This window comes from Mesoplodon mirus, assembly GCF_964341445.2.
Source record: "Mesoplodon mirus genome assembly, chromosome: 1".
NCBI lineage: Eukaryota > Metazoa > Chordata > Mammalia > Artiodactyla > Ziphiidae > Mesoplodon > Mesoplodon mirus.
The window spans coordinates 487168-506613 of NC_138976.1; the positions used below are offsets into that span (position 1 = coordinate 487168).

The following is a 19446-nucleotide window of genomic DNA, read 5'->3' on the forward strand; positions in this document are numbered from 1 at the left end:
GAAAAGCAGCTGAGACGTCTCCTTTTCCAACCTCTCAGCGCTCGACGCCAGCGGCAATACAGGACCAAAAGCCCCCACTCCCATCACATGCACCTGGAAGGGCTGCAGACACAGACAAGAGAGCGGCACACCGGCCCCACATTGCTCTGTTCCAGCCGCTCTGACCCCAACTTGAGCCCTGACCCAGGCCAGGCGGCCGCCACCAGCCCACATCCTAACTGCCAGCTTCTGCCCAAGCCAGGGCTCCCCTCACCCCAACGGGCGCATTCCTCCCACCTTCCACTCAGAACCCTTACTCTTTAGCCCTCTTCCTGGAGAATTAACCTGTCATTCTCCCCCTAGACTGCAGGATTCTTGTCCTAGACGGGCCAAAGTCAAGACAAACTCGAAAAGTCTTCAGCCCAGGGCAACACTATCCAACGGTAACACAGTATGAACCACAAGTATACTTCTACATCTTCCAGCAGCCATGTTACAAAGTAGAAATAGGAGTAATTAATTTTGATATATTTTATTTAACCCAGTACACATCCAAAATGTTACCAGTTCAACATGTAACCAATTAAAAAAACAACAAAAGAAACAAACAAAAAAAAACATTACCCCCGAAAAGCACAAAACATCTCAAAAGCCTCTGAAATCCAGTGTGCACTTCACACTTACAGCACATCTCAGTTTAGTGCGGACAAATGTCAAATGTTCACAAACCACACAGGGCCATGGCCAGCTTCTTGGAGGTAGGTGGCAGCCACCTCTCCACTCCAGTCTGAACACATGCAGGAGGCAACCCTTCGCCAAGATTCCATCTGGATTCCTGAGCCAGAGAGCCATGGTCTCAGCCTGAGGCAGGAATGAGCACACGGGAGCCCTCCCTAAGCACCCCAACAGGAAGGCATTTCCCCTAGGCTGCTCCTACACCTTCTCTCTCTTGAGAGCAATTTTAATAGCAATTATCAAACCGTGTAACTGTGTGTCTTTCTCAAAACTAGAACACAAGGACCTCCATACAGACAAGGCACCATGTTTATTCTCATCTGACTCCCAATTCAAAAGCCGACACACAGAAGGCATTAAATGTTTGTTATAGGGCTTCACTGGTGGCACAGTAGTTGAGGGTCCGCCTGCTGATGCAGGGGACACAGGTTCGTGCCCCGGTCCGGGAGGATCCCACATGCCGCGGAGCGGCTGGGCCCGTGAGCCATGGCTGCTGAGCCTGCACGTCCGGAGCCTGTGCTCCGCAACAGGAGAGGCCACAACAGCGAGAGGCCCACGTACTGCAAAAAAAAAAAAAAGGAGGAAGGATAAGAAGACTCAATACTATGGGCCATCCCACCTGACACACCCAGACTGCAGAGTCCACATTCTGATCAAGTGTTCACCAAACATTCCCCAGGACAGAATATAATATAACCATTAAAAAAAAAAATCTAGCAAATCTAAACAAACTAGAATTAAAGTATGTCCTCTGACCATAGTGGAATTATATTAGAAATCAACAAAACAGGGAAATCCAGGAAATACCTAAACATTTAGAAATTTAACAACACAATTCTAAATAACCCATGGGTCAAAGAAATCACATGGGAAAACAGAACATATTTCGAACAGAAAAAAAAAAGAAAACACAACATATCAAAATTTATAGGAAGCATCTTGTTTTGTTTCTTTCTTTTTTTTTTTTTTTTTTTGGCTGTATTGGGTCTTCACTGCTGTGCATGGGCTTTCTCCAGTTGCAGCAAGCAGGGGCTACTTTTCATTGCAGTGTGCATGCTTCTCATTGCAGTGGCTTCTCTTGTTGCGGAGCAAGGGCTCTAGGCTCACAGGCTTCAGTAGTTGTGGTGTGTGGGCTAAGGAGTTGTGGCTTGTGGGCTCTAGAGCGCAGGCTCCGTAGTTGTGGCACATGGGCTTAGTTGCTCCGCGGCATGTGAAATTGGATCTTCCCAGATCAGGGCTCGAACCTCTGTCCCCTGCACTGGCAGGTGGATTCTTAATCACTGCGCCACCAGGGAAGTCCAGTATCTTGTTTTGGTTTTCTAGGGCCGCCATAACAGAATACCATAAACTGGGTGGATTAAAACATCAGAAATTCATTGTTTCATAGTTCTGGAGGCCAGAAGTCCAAAGTCAAGATGCCAGCTGGGCCATGCCCTCTCTGATGGCTCTAGGGGAGGCATCCACCTTGCCTCTCCAGCCTTTGTGTTCACCAGCAATCCTTGACATTCCTTGCCTTGTAGACACTCACTCCAATCAGATGGCCACCTTCCTCCTGGGTATCTTCACATCGTCTTCCCTCTGTTCAGGTCTATGCTCACAAAGCATTCTCTCTGATGCTGACACCAATCATACTGAATCAGGGACCCACCCTACAACCTCATCTGAACTCATCTGCAATGACCCTATTTCCAAATAAGGTCACATTCTGAGATACTGGGAAGTTAGGACTTCAATGTACCTTTCTGGGGAACATAATTCAACCTACTACACAGGAAAGAAACACTTTGAGGGAAACAGTATAGATTTAAACTCCTGTATCAGAAAAGAACTCATGCCAAGATCTTAAGCTTCCACCTTAAGAAACTAGAAAAAAGAAAACAAAACCCAAAGCAAGCAAAAGGAAGGAAAAAAAGATTAGAGTGGAAATAAATAAAATAGAGAACAGAAAAACAATAAGGAATCAACAAAATCAGAAGTTACTTCTTTGCGGGGACTTCCCTGCTGGTCCAGTGGCTAAGACTCCACGCTCCCAATGCAGGGGGCCCAGGTTCGATCCCTGGTCAGGGAACTAGATCCCACATGCCACAACTAAGAGTTTGCATGCTGCAACAAAGATCACACATGCCGCAACTAAGAGTTTGCATGCGGCAACAAAGATCCCACATGCCGCAACTAAGACCTGGTGCAGCCAAATAAATAAAAGTTACTTCTTTGCAACTTCAAAATAACTCAAACCTTTGACTAGACTGACCAAGAAAGAGAGAAGACTCAAATTATTAAAGTCAGGAGGGAATGTTACTACCAACCCTCTAAAAAATAAAAAGGAAATACTATAGGAACTACTATAAGCAACTGTATGCCAAAAAAATAAGATACCCTAGGAGAAATGAACAAATACCTAGAAGGATACAAAACACCAAAAATGACTCAAGGATAATTAGAAAACCTGAACACCTATAAAAAGTGAAGAGATTAAATAATCAAAAAACTTCCAACAGGGAGTTCCCTGGTGGCCTAGTGGTTAGGATTCGGGCTTTCACTACCATGGCCCATGTTCAATCCCTGGTCAGAGAACTGAGATCCCACAAGCCGTGAGGCACAGCCAAAAAAGAAAAACATTTCCAACAAAGAAAAGCCCAGAGGACTTCCCTGGTGGAGCAGTGGTTAAGAATCTGTCTGCCAAGACAGGGGACATGGGTTCAAGCCCTGGGCCGGGAGGATCCCACATGCTGCGGAGCAACTAAGCCCATGCGCCACAACTACTGAGCCTGCGGTCTAGAGCCCGAGAGCCACAACTACTGAGCCCGCGTGCCACAACTACTGAAGCCCACGCGCCTAGAGCCCATGCTCCGCAACGAGAAGCCACAGCAATGAGGAGACCACACACCACAACAAAGAGTAGCTCCTGCTCACCACAACTAGAGAAAACCTGTGCGCAGCAATGAAGACCCAAGGCAGCCAAAAATAATTAATTAATTATTTTTTTTTTTTTAAAGAAAGTCTAAAAAAGAAAAGCCCAGAACCAAATGGCTTCACAGGTGAATTATACCAATTATTTAAAGAACAAACTCTTCACAAATGCAAAGAACAGAAGAGAAGAATACACTTCCCAACTCAGTCTATGAAGCCAGTATTACTGACACCAAACACACGAAGACATCACACAAAAAAGAAAACTATGGGCCAATATAATACCCCTTATGAATACAGATGCAAAAATCCTCAACAAAATACTAGCAAACCAAATGCCACAAGATGTAAAAAGGATTCACTACCAAGACAAAGTGAATTTACTGCAGAAACACAGAGTTGGTGCAACATATGAAATCATGTACTATATACCATATTAAGAAAATAAAAGAAAAAAATCGTATGATCAGCTCAAAAGATGCAGAAAAAGCATTTAACAAAATCCAATATCCCTTTCTGATAAAAACACGCAACAAATTAGGAATAGAGGGAACTACCTCAAACTGATAAAGGGCATCTATGAAAACCCAAGGCTAATATCATACTTTAATAGTGAAAGACTAAATGCTTTCTCCTAAAAATAGGAATAAGACAGGGATGACTACTTTCACCACTTCTACTCAACATTTTACTAGAGGTTCTAGTTACAGTAATTAGGCAAGAAAAAGAAATAACAGGAATCCAGATTTGAAAGGAAGAAGTAAAACTAATTCGATTCCCAAACAACATGATCTAGTATACAGAAAATCCAAAAGAACCCACAAAAAAACTATTAGACCTAATGGACAACCTCAGCAAGGTTGCATGATACAAGATCGATATATAAAAATCAATCAGATTTCTATACACTAGCAATGAACAACCTAAAAATGAAATTAAGAAAACAATTCTGTTACAAAAACATCAAAAAGGGACTTCCCTGGTGGTCCAGTGGGTAAGACTCCACGCTCCCAATGCAGGGGGCCTGGATTCGATCTCTGGTCAGGGAACTAGATCAGTCATGCTGCAACTAAGAGTTCGCATGCCGCAACTAAGACCCAGTGCAACCAAAATAAATAAATAAATAAATATTTTTTTAAAAAAAGAAATTAAAGACTTAAGCAAATGGAAACACATCCTGTATTCATGGATTGGAAGACTTAAGATGGAAATATCCCAAATTGATCTACATATTCAACACAATCCCTATCAAAATCCCAGAAGGCTCTTTTGCAGATATCAACCTGTTCCTAAAATTCATAAGGAAGTACGAGAGTCCCAGATGAGCCTAAAGAGATCTTGAAAAAGAAGAACTAAGTTGGAGGCCTCACACTTGCCCATTTATTTTACTTATTACATAACTACAAAAACCAAGAGAAGGTGGTACCGGCAGAAGAACAGACATATAGCTCAATGGAATAGATCTGAGAATCAAGAAATAAACTCTCGGGGGCTTCCCTGGTGGCGCAGCGGTTGAGAATCTGCCTGCTAATGCAGGGGACACGGGTTCGAGCCCTGGTCTGGGAGGATCCCACATGCCACGGAGCAACTGAGCCCGTGAGCCACAACTACTGAGCCTGCGCGTCTGGAGCCTGTGCTCCGCAACAAGAGAGGCCACAATAGTGAGAGGCCCGCGCACCGCGATGAAGAGTGGCCCCCGCTTGCCACAACTAGAGAAAGCCCTCGCACAGCAACGAAGACCCAACACAGCAAAAATAAATTAATTAATTAATAAACTCCTACCCCCAACATCTAAAAAAAAAAAAAAAAAAAGAAAAAGAAATAAACTCTCACATTTATGGTCAACTGATTTTCAACAAGGATGCCAAAACAATTCAATGGGGAAAGAACAGTCTTCAACAAATGGCGGTGGACCAACTGGAGAGCCACACACAAAAGAATGAAGTTGTGCTCTGACCTCATATCATACACAAAAAGCAACTCAAAATAAGAGTAAAGACCTAAATACTATAAAACCCTTACAAGAAAACAAATTTCATGACATACATTAGGCAAGTATATGGCACCAAAAGTATGAGCAACCAAAGGAAAATTTTTTTTAAATTGGACTTATCAAAATTAAAAACTTGTGCTTACGCTCCAACAAAGATGTAAAAAAAAGAACACAAACAAAAAAACTTGTACTTCCAAGGACACCATCAAAGAAAAATTAGAAAGTGAAAGACAACCACAGAATGGAAAAAAAGTTTTTTTGCAAATCATATACCTAGTAAGAGACTTGTGTCCAGAATACATAAAATCTCTTACAACTCAATAATAAAAAGACAACCAAATTAAAAGTGGACAAAGGATCTGAACAGACATTCCTCCAAAGAAGATACATGAATGGCTAATAAGCTCATAAGAAGATACTCAACATCACTAATCATCATCAATGCAAAATAAAACCACAATGAGATACCACATCACACTCACTAGGATGGCTACTACCCAAAAGACAGACAATAAGGAGTGTGGGCAAGGATGCTGAAAAGCTGGAACTCTCACACACTGCTGGTGGGTGTAAAACAGTCACCTGCAGAATAGTCTGATAATTACTCAATCAGTAGTTACCATATGACCCAGCAATCCCAACACTAGGTATACACCCAAGAGAAGTGAGCAGAGGTCCACCAGACAAAAACTTGCACTCAAATATTCACGGCAGCATTATTCATAATACCCAAAAAGTGGAATCAACCCAAAAGTCCATCTACCGAAGAACAGAAACAAAATGTGCTATATCCACACAACAAAATGTTATTTGGCCATAAAAAGGAATATGCTGATACATCCTGCAACATGGATGCCCCTTGAAAACATTATGTTACATGAAAGAAGATGATCACAAAAGGCATTTATTGTATGATTCCATTTATATGAAACATCCAAAAGAGGCAAATCCATGAAGACAGAAAGTAGATCAGTGATTGCCAAGGGCTGGGGGGAGGGAAGAATAGGGAATGACTGCTTATGGGTATGGGGTTTCTTTTCAGGGTGATAGAAATGTTCTGGAATTAGACAGTGGTGATGGCTGCAAAACTCAGGAAAAAGTACTAAATAGTACACTTTAAAAATGTGAAGTTTGGGCTTCCCTGGTGGCGCAGTGGTTGAGAGTCTGCCTGCCAATGCAGGGGACACGGGTTCGAGCCCTGGTCTGGGAGGATCCCACGTGCCGCGGAGCGACTAGGCCCGTGAGCCACAATTGCTGAGCCTGCGCGTCTGGAGCCTGTGCTCTGCAGCAAGAGAGGCCGTGATAGTGAGAGGCCCCGCGCACTGCAATGAAGAGTGGCCCCCACTTGCCACAACTAGAGAAAGCCCTCGCATAGAAATGAAGACCCAACACAGCCATAAATAAATTAATTAATTAATTAATTAATTTTAAAAAAATGTGAAGTTTATGATATATGAATTACATCTCAAGTTTTAAAAAAAATCATATACTCCTAGACTGATACTGGCATTGGCAATACTTATCAGTGTGAAGACATTTTCAGAGATACAGAAAACTGTATCAAAGATCAGCACCGACAGATGAACATTTCCAATAGATTTTGATGACAAGGAACCAACTCTAAACCCAAATTTAAGTAAAATATCCTTCCAAAACTTCCATTCTTCTGATTAGTAGATCTGTATTACCAAGAAGGGGGAGAAAAGCAGTCAATTATTATTATATTTTTACTTTTGTCAATAAAAAATTATGAAATTATCCTTAATTTTGCTTCTTGGTGCACAAAGCCTAAAATATTTACTCTCTGACCTTTGCCACCTCTGGAACAAATGACGCCTGGAGCTGACCTGAGCATGTCTGTGCCTGTTTCAACGAATGGAACCACCATCCACTCTGTCGTTCAAGCGGAACCCAGCATCCGGCCCAGGCCTGGTCGCCAGGAACCATCCTCACCCCTGCCTCATCCGCCACATCAAACTGGCCACCACAGGGAAGGGGCATCACCCATCTCCTCGAGGACTGCTTCCTCCACTGCTGTTGCTCTACAATCCATTCCTTACACAGCAGCCAGAAAGACCTTCCTAACATGCACACCTGGCCACGCCACTCCCATCCCTAAAGCTCTCCCACTGCCCTTAGGATAAGGGCAAGAATCCCAAGCTTGGCTTCTAACCGCTGGACCAGCTACCTCAGCTGGCTCCTTGCCCCACGCTGCACTACACCCTAGGACGATGATAAAAGAAACATCCACAAAGCACTTAAATAAGTGGTCTCAAAACATTAATACTGGGGCTTCCCTGGTGGCGCAGTGGTTGAGAGTCCGCCTGCCGATGCAGGGGACACGGGTTCGTGCCCCGGTCCGGGAAGATCCCACATGCCGTGGAGCGGCTGGGCCCGTGAGTCATGGCCACTGAGCCTGAGCATCCAGAGCCTGTGCTCCGCAGCGGGAGAGGCCACAACAGCGAGAGGCCCCTGTTCGGCAAAAAAAAAAAAAAACATTAATACTCATAACTGTTCACACTGCATAAGGCTTATTCACACACACCATCTCGTCTGACTCTCAAAATCACCAACCAAGCAGGGCAGGCTAACCTTCCCTGACGGGGCTGGGGTTGCGGTCAGCAGGACTCCCCTCCCCACCAGCAGCGGCTCTATGCTCTGCACCCCATCACAGAGACTCAGGCTTCGTCCTGGTGACTCAACTTCTCTGCATTTTCCAGAATTAGGGTGGAGGGTTGATTCTTCGCACTGACATCTATGATGTACCCTCTGTGATTTCTTCGTGACCTAGAACGCCCCTCCACAGCACCTTCCCATGTGTGCCTGGGCAGAAGTGGCTCTAACACTCGTCAGCCATGATGGAAAGTCACCGAACATCTAGAGAGCATGACAATGCCTGCCACATACAGGCGATGCTGAAGTTATGTCACCTACAGAAGACAGGAAGACTGGGGGTTTCCTAAGGCCCCCAGTAAGCCACACACCGTCACACGCAAGAATCAGCTGTGAGTGTCCATCCACCTGCTCTCAGCAATGGCAGACAGACTGGCCACCTGTGTTCTCGCACCACTTCCTCCACGTTCTCCACTGTTTCCCTCTCCTTCGCTGGCTTCCCCTGGGGTCCCGTGGCATGATCTTGGGGGCCTCGGCTCCACAGCCCTCTTCAGCACCAGGTGCAGGCCCGGCCTCTCTTCTAGACTCTGTGGACCCACCTTCTCCCTGTTCGACGATCACCTCTGAAAGTCTACCATCTCAAGAAATGACAACTGCATTCTCGAGGGTGCTCAATTCTTTCACGCCCCTCCCCTTCTGCTCTTCCTTCAAACACACATCGACAGTCTGACCTATTCTTAGCACCTCAGCTGTTCCCACTCTCGCCCAAGCTCCACCGCTCACCAGCATACCTCAATGCCTTCTGGCCGTGCCCCTCCACCCCTCCACCTGAGTCCCTCCAGAGGCTGCCCACCCACCTGAAGTACAAGGCCTCACCGGGCCCGCCCTCCTCACTCCGTCTCTCCGTCCTCCATGTCTCCCCTCGGCCACGGTGCCCCAGCCTCCTCCAAAGAACAGGTGACTCGCCTCCAGCCTGAGCCTCACCTGTAAGGCTGACGGAAGACCTGCCTGACGGTAAACAAAGGAACCAGGTACAGTGCTCACAGTCCACCCACCTCAGGGAAGGGGAGCGCTCTGCAAGTGGAAGGGCCCTGCTGCCCTGAAAGTGCCAAGCTACCCATTCATCGTCTCCATTGGAACTAACAGACGGCAGCGTTTCTTGCAAAGTGGTAATAACCCTGGATATGGTACAAGAGCACAGAAGAAAGAGCAAACACAAAAGCAATATCCCAGGAAAGAATACACGTGACAACCCACAAGGGCAATTTGTTGATTCCCTCAACACATTCTGAAACCGTTCACGCATGTTCCAGAATATCAGGATCTAAAAGTTCTGATCCTGATCTTAAAACCATGCTTAAAAGTTCTGGGACTTCCCTGGTGGTCCAGTGGTTAAGACTCCGTGCTCCCAATGCAGGGGGCCCGGGTTCGATCCCTGGTCAAGGAACTAGATCCCGCATGCATGCCACAAGTAAGACCCGGCACAGCCAAATAAATAAATAAATAAATTTTTTAAAAAAAGTTCTACTTCCATTGTAGCAACCAAAAGCGTTTGCGCTCATTGACTAATTGCTCGTAAATTAAAACGAATCAAAACAAGGCAATCCTTAAAATAAACTGAAGCAGCCAAGGCCTAGCAAATGAAGTTTCTGTCACTTTTGAACAGCCTTATCACAATACTGCCACAGAGTATTTTATTTTCACACACCAGACAGGTAATAGTCCATGGCTACAAATTCCATCCTAAGACACAAGGCCGGGTAGATGGACTGGGTCCCGATGCCCAGTCAGCCTACGTCCATCCCCCCTTCTGCTGACCAGCCCTTGAAGCGCCGGTGGTGGACAGAGTAGGCCCTGCCTTCCTCTGGGCAGTGGGAGAGAGCAGGTGAGCTCCTCCCTCACTCCCGTGTCCCACTGGGACCCCAGCACCAGAGCACAGGGACCGCCTGGGTGGGCCCACCAGCATCCACCACACTTCCAGGGAAGGGGAGCCCCTCGCACCACTGACTGGAGGCAGCCTCAGTCCTGGCCCTCAAGGACCTCAGAGACCCTGGTTCTCTGCCCAGCAAACATATGAATTCTTTCAGGTCCTGCCCAAACAGCACCTCCCAGCAAAATCCTCGTTCACCCCAGCATCCAGCACCTCTGGACAGCGGGATGACGCACACGATCCCTGCTGCTGACCCTTCTGGAACACCTGCCGGGCTGCTCCACCCTGGGGTGCCGGTGCGCACGGGCAGTACCACAGAGATCTGAACCAGGAGGGGGGGCCACCCCAAATCTCCGTTCAACACGCTGAGTGCTGACTGACAAAACCCAAAGCAAGGACCGCACACCTGAGGGAGAGAAGTCTCAACCTGAGACCAGGGAGGAGTCGGTCTGTACGGCGGCACAAACAGAACAGGAGGGCAGAGTATAATGCCACGAGGGTGGCATTATACTCGCAAAGGACTTTGCGACCAGGTCTCTGAACACACCCCAGGGGCGCTGCCGTCCTAGTGCCCCACACACGGACAGTGAAGGCCGAGCACCCGAGGCAGTGCGACGGTGTCTCTACGGTCACAGCGGTGTCCGTCGCCAGGCTGGGGTCCTTGAGAGCGAGACCCGGGCCATCTTCCTACAGCAGGCGCTCAGCGGAAGCTTCTCTGTCCCAGAAGGGAGGAGGGAGGGGGGACAGAGGCAGGACGGAGCCTGGAGCCCACCCGTTTCCTTTATACATACAAACTTTATAGGGCAAAAGTATATGACCTAAAACAACAGAAACTAGAAACATAAAGGGTAAGAATGAAGGATAAACCTGTATCTCGACCACAAGAAGTACCAGGCACTGCTTTGCACAATGGTCAAATAGTTCACAGCAGACAGGCCAAAACACGGAGACAGAAACTCGACGAGAGAAAAGACAAAGAAGGAGCAGGGGTTACACGCTCCGCGCAGAGCTGCCTCAAATGTCCCAGGACCACACTGTGCAAGGGAAACCCAGCGAAGCCCAGCACCTGCGGGCGACCTGCCCGTCCCACATGCTGGGGGGCACGCACGCACACACAGGACGGATTGTGCCTCCCCGTTTCGTCCCGGTTTGCAGGTAAGAGAGTTTATGGGTAGGAAACCTGAATTTACATGCTTCTCCACCTTCAAAGAGGTTTTACTGTTTTGCTATCCTTTGGTCTGAACTTCACACTGCCCGGCTAAAGGCACAGGCAGAACTCCACATCACCACCTTTTCCTCCTCTGTGAAATGGAGAAAGTGGGACGGTAACCCTATCTGATAGGGTGGTTGTTGGGATTAAGTGAAAAACCCCACATAAGTCACTTAGTACTTACCTCGTAATACACACTAGAAAAAAATCACTAGACATTATCATGATTATTGACCTGCTGGGTCCCAACAAGAGCCTTTTTAAAAAGGTAAAAGTGCGTCCACGTGAATAAATGGACCCTTGCAGGGGCCAATGGCAGCGTCCACCCGACCAGACAGGACTCATTTCCAGAAAACAGCAACTCCATTCACTGACGGCACTTGAGACGGGCTCCCGAGCGGCCCCCCATTCAGTGTGTCCCCCAAGCAAGAGTCCACTGCTGAAAGTTCCAACACCGCAGCCCCACACTGTAAACTGTCTCACAACAAAGCACCGCGGCCGCATCAGCAGGGGTTCCGCCAGTGCTGCACACGCTGCCTCCTCACCCCAGCCCTACCTGCCCGGCCAGCCCCCCTCCTGGAGGCATCCCAATGCCCGGTGGGCTTCTCCCACGGCTCTCTCTCTGCCAGTGCGTCCTTCAACCCGAACACTGTGCCATGCACATCGCAGGATACCAAACGACGTGTGTGAAAGAAAAGACTGGAGGAGGAGGAGGAGGGCACGATCATCTAAATACCTGCTCTGAGCCAGGCACCCGGCGTGTGCTGTCACCACGAGCCCACGCGACAAGGGAGAGGACTACAGGGAGCTACAAGATGTGCCGAAGGTCAAGGTGAGGCTGGCAGGTGAATGCTGACTGTCTGGCAAGCAGTCCACAGTCTCAACACGACACCTGGTCTCACTCCTACAGCGAACAACCACGATGATGTCCAGGTGTGGGCTGTGAGACACACCATCCACCTTCCCCTTCCCCACTGTATCCCGTTACATGGGCAGGGAAAACAGCCTGCACAGGGGGACTGAACACACAGCTTCAACCCTAAAGAAAACGTCACAGGACTTCAACTATTTAGTGACCTTCTACCTGTCATCAAGGCTGACAGCAGGGACTTCCCTGGTGGTCCAGTGGGTAAGACTCCGCCTTCTAACGCAGGGAGCACAGGTTCGATCCCTGGTTGGGGAACTAGATCCTGCATGCCGCAACTATGAGTCCGCATGCCGCAACTAAGGAGTCCACATGCCGCAACTAAGATGCAATGCAGCCTAAATAGATAAATAAGAATATTCCTTTGTTTAAAAAAAAAATGCTGACAACAGAAGATAGTAAGGACTTACTACAGAAAAAGTCTATTCTAGAGCCTCACATCTGTGGTTTTTTCTCATTTATGGCAAAAGCAACACTGAAGTACAGTGGGTAAAGGATGGTCTTTTTAATAGATGACGCTGGTTCAAGTGCACATCCATATGAAAGAAGATGAATCCTGATCCCTACACCTCACGTTTTACACACAGAAAACGATCCCAGAAACTGCAAACTATACCCAAAGGAAGCAGAAAAAATAATATAGAGTGGAAATTTTAAAATAGAGAATAGAAAAACAGAGACTGGGAATTCCCTGGCGGTCCAGTGGTTAAGACTCTGCGCTTCCACTACACGGGGCACAGGTTCAGTCCCTGGTCGGGGAACTAAGATCCCGTATGCTGTGCAGCGCGGCAGCTCCCCCCCACAACCTAAAAAAAGAAAGAATAAAGAAAAACAGAAACTGTCAACAAAACCAAAAGTTGATTCTTTGAAGAGATAACAAAATTGACAAAACTCTAGCTAAACTGACTAAGGAAAAAAAAAAGACATTGAAAGAAGGTAAAGCAGACCTAAACAGATGAAAAAACACCCTGTGTTCATGGACTGTTAGACTAAATATAATTATGACGATAGTGCTCCCCAAAGTGAATCACAAAATCAAGGCAACCCCTATCAAAATCCTAGACGGCTTTCTGCAGCTATGGACATGCTAATCCTAAAATTCATATGGAATTGCAAGGGACCCAGAAGAGCAAGAACAAAGTTGGTAAACCCATACTTCCCAAGCTATAGTATTCAAGATCGTGTGGTACTGACATAAGGACAGACATATAAACCAATGTACTAGAACTAAGAGTCCAGAAACGAGTCCTGACATTTATGGTCAATTGATTTACAACATAGGTGTCCAGACAAGCCAGTGGAGGAAAGAACAGCCTTTCAACCAGTGGTTCTAGGACAACTAGATCTCCACTTGCAAAGAATAAAGTTAGACCCCCTACCTCAGACCATACACAAATTTAAGTCAAATGGATCACAGCCCAAAATATAAGAGTTAAAACTATAAAACTCAGAGGAAAACACAGTGGTAACTTCGTAACAATGGATTTGGCAAGGGACTGTTAGATATGACACCAAAAACACAAAGAAGAAAATAGATAAACCGTACTTCATCAAAATTAAAAACATTTAAAAAAAATTAAAAGCATTTGGCGCTTCAAAGAACACTATCACGAAAGTGAAAGGACAACCTACAGAATGGGAAAAAATATTTCCTAATCATATGTCGATAAGGGATTTGTATCTACAATCTTCAATATACAAAAAATGTTTACAACTTACCACCGAAACAATCCAACTGAAATGGGCCAAGGATTTCTATAGACATTTCTGTAAAGAAGATACACAAATGGCCAATAAGCACATAAAAAATGCTCAACATCATTAGCCATTAGGGGAAATCCAAATCAAAAGCACAGTGAGATACCACACCACATCCAACAGAATGGCTATAATCTAAAAGACAGTTAATAACAAGTGTTGGCAAGAATTTGGAGAAACTGGAATCCTCATACACTGCTGATAGGAATGTCAAATGCTAAAGCTGCTACGGAAAACAGTTTGGCAGTTCCTTACCACAGAGTTAACACATGCCCAGCAAATCTACTCCTAGGTACACACCCAAGAGAAATGAAAACGTTATGTCTATACAAACACTGTTCATGAATGTTCATAAGCACTATTAGTCATCATAGCCAAAAAAACGGAGCAACTGATAAAGGTGTAAATAAAACACAGTATATTCATACAATGGAATATCATTCACCCACAGAAAGGAATAAAATACCCCCCCAGCAGGGAAAAAAAAAAGTTTACGGAGGCACATCCCAAAAGTGTGTAAACAAAATAATCAAAAAGCATACTGGTGCTTAACATCAACAGTCAACAGGAAAATGCAAACTAAACCACAATAAGACACACTACACACCTCCCAGAATGGCTAAAAAGAAAAAGGCAAACAACACCAGTGTTAGCAAGGATTTAGAGCAACTGGCGCTTCCCTACACTTGTACTGTGGTACAACCACCTTGGATACACATGCACATTCCATGTCTCAACACCCCCACTGCTAGGCATATACCCACAAAAACATGCACCTATGTTCGCCAAAAGACACATATAAGAAGGTTCACATCACCTTATCTGAATACCCCAAAACTTGAAACAACTCAAACGTCCATGCATAGTACAATGAATAATGAAACTGTGCTATATCCAGACAATGGAATATCATACAGTAATGAGAATGAACAAACTACCACAGTACACAGCAACGCAGATGAATCCTAGAGACAAAATGTCGATCAAAAGAAGGCAAACATAAGTACACCCTGCATGATGTCCTTTATACAAAGTTCAGAATCAGGCAAAATGAATCAAGGTAACAGAAGTCAGAATAGCAGTGACCTTTGGGCAAGTACACGGCAGACTGCAAGGGGCCAGGGGGGCTTCTGTGGTTCTGGTAATGTTCCCTGCTTGATCGAGGCTCTAGAAACATATATGACACTAGACACATAATATGTGCATGTTTCTGTAAGTATGTCATATATTAATACAATTTCCAAAAAAATAGTCTTCATGCTTTGGTTACATGTCTTATTGCTATTGAATCTGGTAAAGATATGGTGACAGATACTACAGAACCATAATGACAGATTCGAGCAGACCATTTCTACAAGAGAAGGAAACAGAAGGGTAGACTGAGCCAGAGGTGGGGGAACTCCTGACCATTCACTGGCCCATATGACAACTGGCATTTTGTTTCACCCTAGTGTTCAAGGAGTTCACAGAACACAGGCAAACAGCAAGGATGAGGAAGTAACCAAGACTCTCTAAGCTTAAATGCCAGCCTTGGAATCTGATGGAGAGGAGAGGACCTAGACTCCAAGGAGAGAAATCATCTTAACAACCAGCTTAGCAAACCATTTTCAAACTACACAGGACAGAGAGCTCTCTGGCCTTTCTTAGGCTAGCATTTATTAGGAGGCTACTGGGTGTCAGTCCCTCTATCAATAGTATCAAGAATCTATACCTCCTGCCCATATGAGTTGTACTTCATGTCACTAAACAGTTTTTCTTTGTATAAGTATTCCAGCTAACGAATAAAGATTTCCATTTTGCAACCCCTAATGAGTTAACGATTCTGAGCAATGAATATTGATGACTGTTAATATCACAAAGCAAGATTTACTGTGCCTGATAAAAAACTTAATACCAGTTATGACATATTCTTGCTAAAATTTTTTAAAAGACAAACCTATTATACATCTGATGGAGCCCCCAGCCCAGAGCTGTCTAAGAGAAACATAATGTGAGATGTGAGCCACGTATGTAATTTTTAATTTTCTAGTAACCACATTTAAAACAGGAATTAGACGGACTTTCCTGGTGGTCCAGTGGTTACGACTCCACCTTCTTTTTTTTTTTTTTTTTTTTTTTTGCTGTACGTGGGCCTCTCACTGTTGTGGCCTCTCCCGTTGCGGAGCACAGGCTCCGGACGTGCAGGCCCAGCGGCCATGGCTCACAGGCCCAGCCGCTCCGCAGCATGTGGGATCCTCCCAGACCAGGGCACGAACCCGTGTCCCCTGCATCGGCAGGCAGACTCTCAACCACTGTGCCACCAGGGAAGCCCACGACTCCACCTTCTAATGCAGGGGGCACGTGTGTGATCCCTACTTGGGAAACTATGATCCCACATGCCATGCCGTGTTGCAAAAAAAAAGAAAAATTAGAAGCACAAATTACTTTTAATAAATGTTATTTAACCTAAGACATCCAAAATATATATTTCAACAATATTTTTTAAAGTATTAACATGATACTTCACATTCTCTCTTTCACACTAAGTCTTGCAAATTCTGCATGTATTCTGCACTCACAGCACACCTCAATTCACACTAACCACATCTGGACTGCTGAAGAGCCACATGTAGCGAGTGGATATCATACTGGAAAGCAGTAGCTCTAGACCTTAAATATGAATGGCAGGAAGTAGAGGACAAAGGAACACGTTAAACAACATGGTAAGAATGTCAGCAGCGAAATCAAGGTTATGGGAAACTTTGGGACACATAAACCATTAGCTTCAAAACTTAATTACAGGGACTTCCCTAGTGGCACAGTGGTTAAGAATCCACCTGCCAATGCAGGGGACACAGGTTCGAGCCCTGGTCCAGGAAAATCCCACATGCTGCGGAGCACCTGAGCCCTCGCACCACAACTACTGAGCCTGCGCTCTAGAGCCTGCGCACCACAACTACTGAAGCCCACGCACCTAGAGCCCGTGCTCTGCAACAAGAGAAACCACAGCAATGAGAAGCCCGCGCACTGCAACGAACAGTAGCCCCCGCTCGCCGCAACTAGAGAAAGCCTGCGCACAGCAACGAAGAGCAAACGCAGCCAAAAAATTAATTAATTAAAAAAACTTAATTGCAGGACTTCCCTGGTGGTCCAGTGCGCAAGACTCAGCACTCCCAATGCAGGGGGCCCAGGTTCGATCCCTGGTCGGGGAACTAGATCCTGCATGCCGCAACTAAAAAGTCCACATGCCACAACGGAGATCCCTCGTGCCACAATTAAGACCTGGTGCAGCCAAATAAATAAATATTTTTTTAGAAAAAACTTAATTGCAGGAGAAAAATAAAGACATGGAAACCAATATACTGAGAATTAAGAGATACCTATCAAGGGCAATGAACAGACCATATTTTGAAATGAAATGAAAAACCTGAACAGTGGCTGAATATTTATTGACTGAAATACCGATATTAACTGAAATACAGATGAAATATATCAAAGAACTGCTTCAAGACATTTGAGGATGGATTGGGGAGCGGCCATGAGGAGACAACTGTTGACATCGGGGGACAGGAACACGGGGCTCATTCTACCACCACATCTACTTCTGAGAAGGTATGAAAAAGTTCCACAATAAAAATTCTGAAATATCTACATATGCATCTATCTGTATACGCTCAATCATTATAATACTGGTAGCCTGCCAAACGGAGAATTGAGTGGTTAGAGGACAAAGAGGCAGATGTTTCAGTTTATAATTTTATACTTTTTGAATTTTGAACCATGTAACTAACTCATCTACTCAAGATAAATTTAAACACACATGCCTTGACTCAATCCACCACAGGGCCCAAGCCTACTCAGTGGTCTCCCTGCTTCCATCATCTTTTTAAAATGTGAATCCTTAAAATAATCCCTCACTGACTGTCTATACTGCTCAGGAGACCACCAACTTGTTACCACAGCGACAAGGCCCTCAATGACCCGACCCCACCTGTCCAGCTTCAGCTCGTGCCCCTTCTGACCCATAATTCCACCGTGTACCAAAGGCTTCAGTGTCACAACCCATAACCAAGGGAGCTGGGGCATCTATAAAACAAACACCACGTGGCTACTGAAAATGTTAAAAGACACAGAAGCACGTGAGATGATCCGTGAAAGAAGAGTGCAGACAGCACGCACTCACTGATTACAGCCGATTTTAAGTACGAACGTGCACACTCAGATCAGAAACAAACAGATGACAAATATTTGGCATTCTTAGGTTTCTAGGTTTCAATTTTCCACATTTTCTAAAATGCCTGATTTCTTTTTGAAATGTACAACTATATACCTTGCACTTCCATTTCATGTCTTATCTCCTTTAGGACCTGGACTAACTTATTTTCCTCAAGCGGCCTTTCCCAACACAAGTCTGCCTGCAGCAATTAGCGCAACAGCACGGGCCTTTTCTTGTTTACTTGGAACTGATACCATCTCAGTTCCCGCTTGGTAATATTTGCTCTATCACACTCTTTAAATTTTGTGAAATCAGAGACCAATCTCGTAAACTTGCATATCCTCTTACACAGTATCTAGAATAGCACCTCATAAAGAGAAGGGGCTCAACAGTGCTTATAGACCGCTTGGAAAGAGCATTTTAAATATACTCTCATCAGAACTTACAAACCTATTAAAAGTGGGATGCAGAAAGCAGTCCAAAAACTTTTCCAAAGTAAAATATCAACTGACAGTGATGTTACGGGGAAAGTGACTTCTGACTTCTTATCTAGAAAGACACCACTTCAAAGGAAATGCCACCTTTGAAGACTTCAGGGACTTCCCTGGTGGTCCACTGGTTAAGACTCCACGCTCCCGATGCAGGGGGCCCGGGTTCGATCCCTAGTCGGGGAACTAGATCCCACATGCCACAACTAAAAGAGCCCACATGCCGCAACGAAGATCCTACTACGTGCTACAACTGAGACCCGGTGCAGCCAAATAAATAAATAAATATTTTTAAAAAAACAAACAAAAAACACTTCATCCTTTGTGTTTTAAAATCCAAAACCACTGAAGACTTTTTTGGTTTTGTTTTGTTTTGTTTTGTTTTGTTTTGTTTTTGCGGTACGCGGGCCTCTCACTGTTGTGGCGTCTCCCGTTGCGGAGCACAGGCTCTGGATGCGCAGGCTCAGCGGCCATGGCTCACGGGCCCAGCTGCTCCGCGGCATGTGGGATCTTCCCGGACCGGGGCACGAACCCGTGTCCCCTGCATCAGCAGGCGGACTCTCAACCACTGCGCCACCAGGGAAGCCCTGTTTTGTTTTAATAAATGAAAATACTAGAAGTTAAATAAAAGTGGGACAGTAAGTGGGAGAACTTCTCAACTCTGGAACTCATGCCCTTTGTACCACGCTGCGGTAGGCCAAAATAACTGG

The 19446-nt window shown here is 45.5% G+C and overlaps 1 protein-coding gene across 6 annotated transcripts in view; it reads right to left on the reverse strand.

Annotated features, from left to right (window-relative positions):
- EHMT1 (euchromatic histone lysine methyltransferase 1) overlaps nucleotides 1-19446 on the reverse strand; it is a 145654-nt gene that overhangs the window by 120688 nt on the left and 5520 nt on the right. The window contains exon 1 of one of the 6 annotated variants that reach the window (XM_082638811.1): nucleotides 14015-14061. The exons of the other annotated variants lie outside the window; for them this stretch is intronic. The gene's annotated coding sequence lies outside the window, so the exon portion shown is untranslated. Of the gene's footprint in view, nucleotides 1-14014; nucleotides 14062-19446 lie in introns of those variants that run through there. 6 annotated transcript variants of the gene reach the window in all.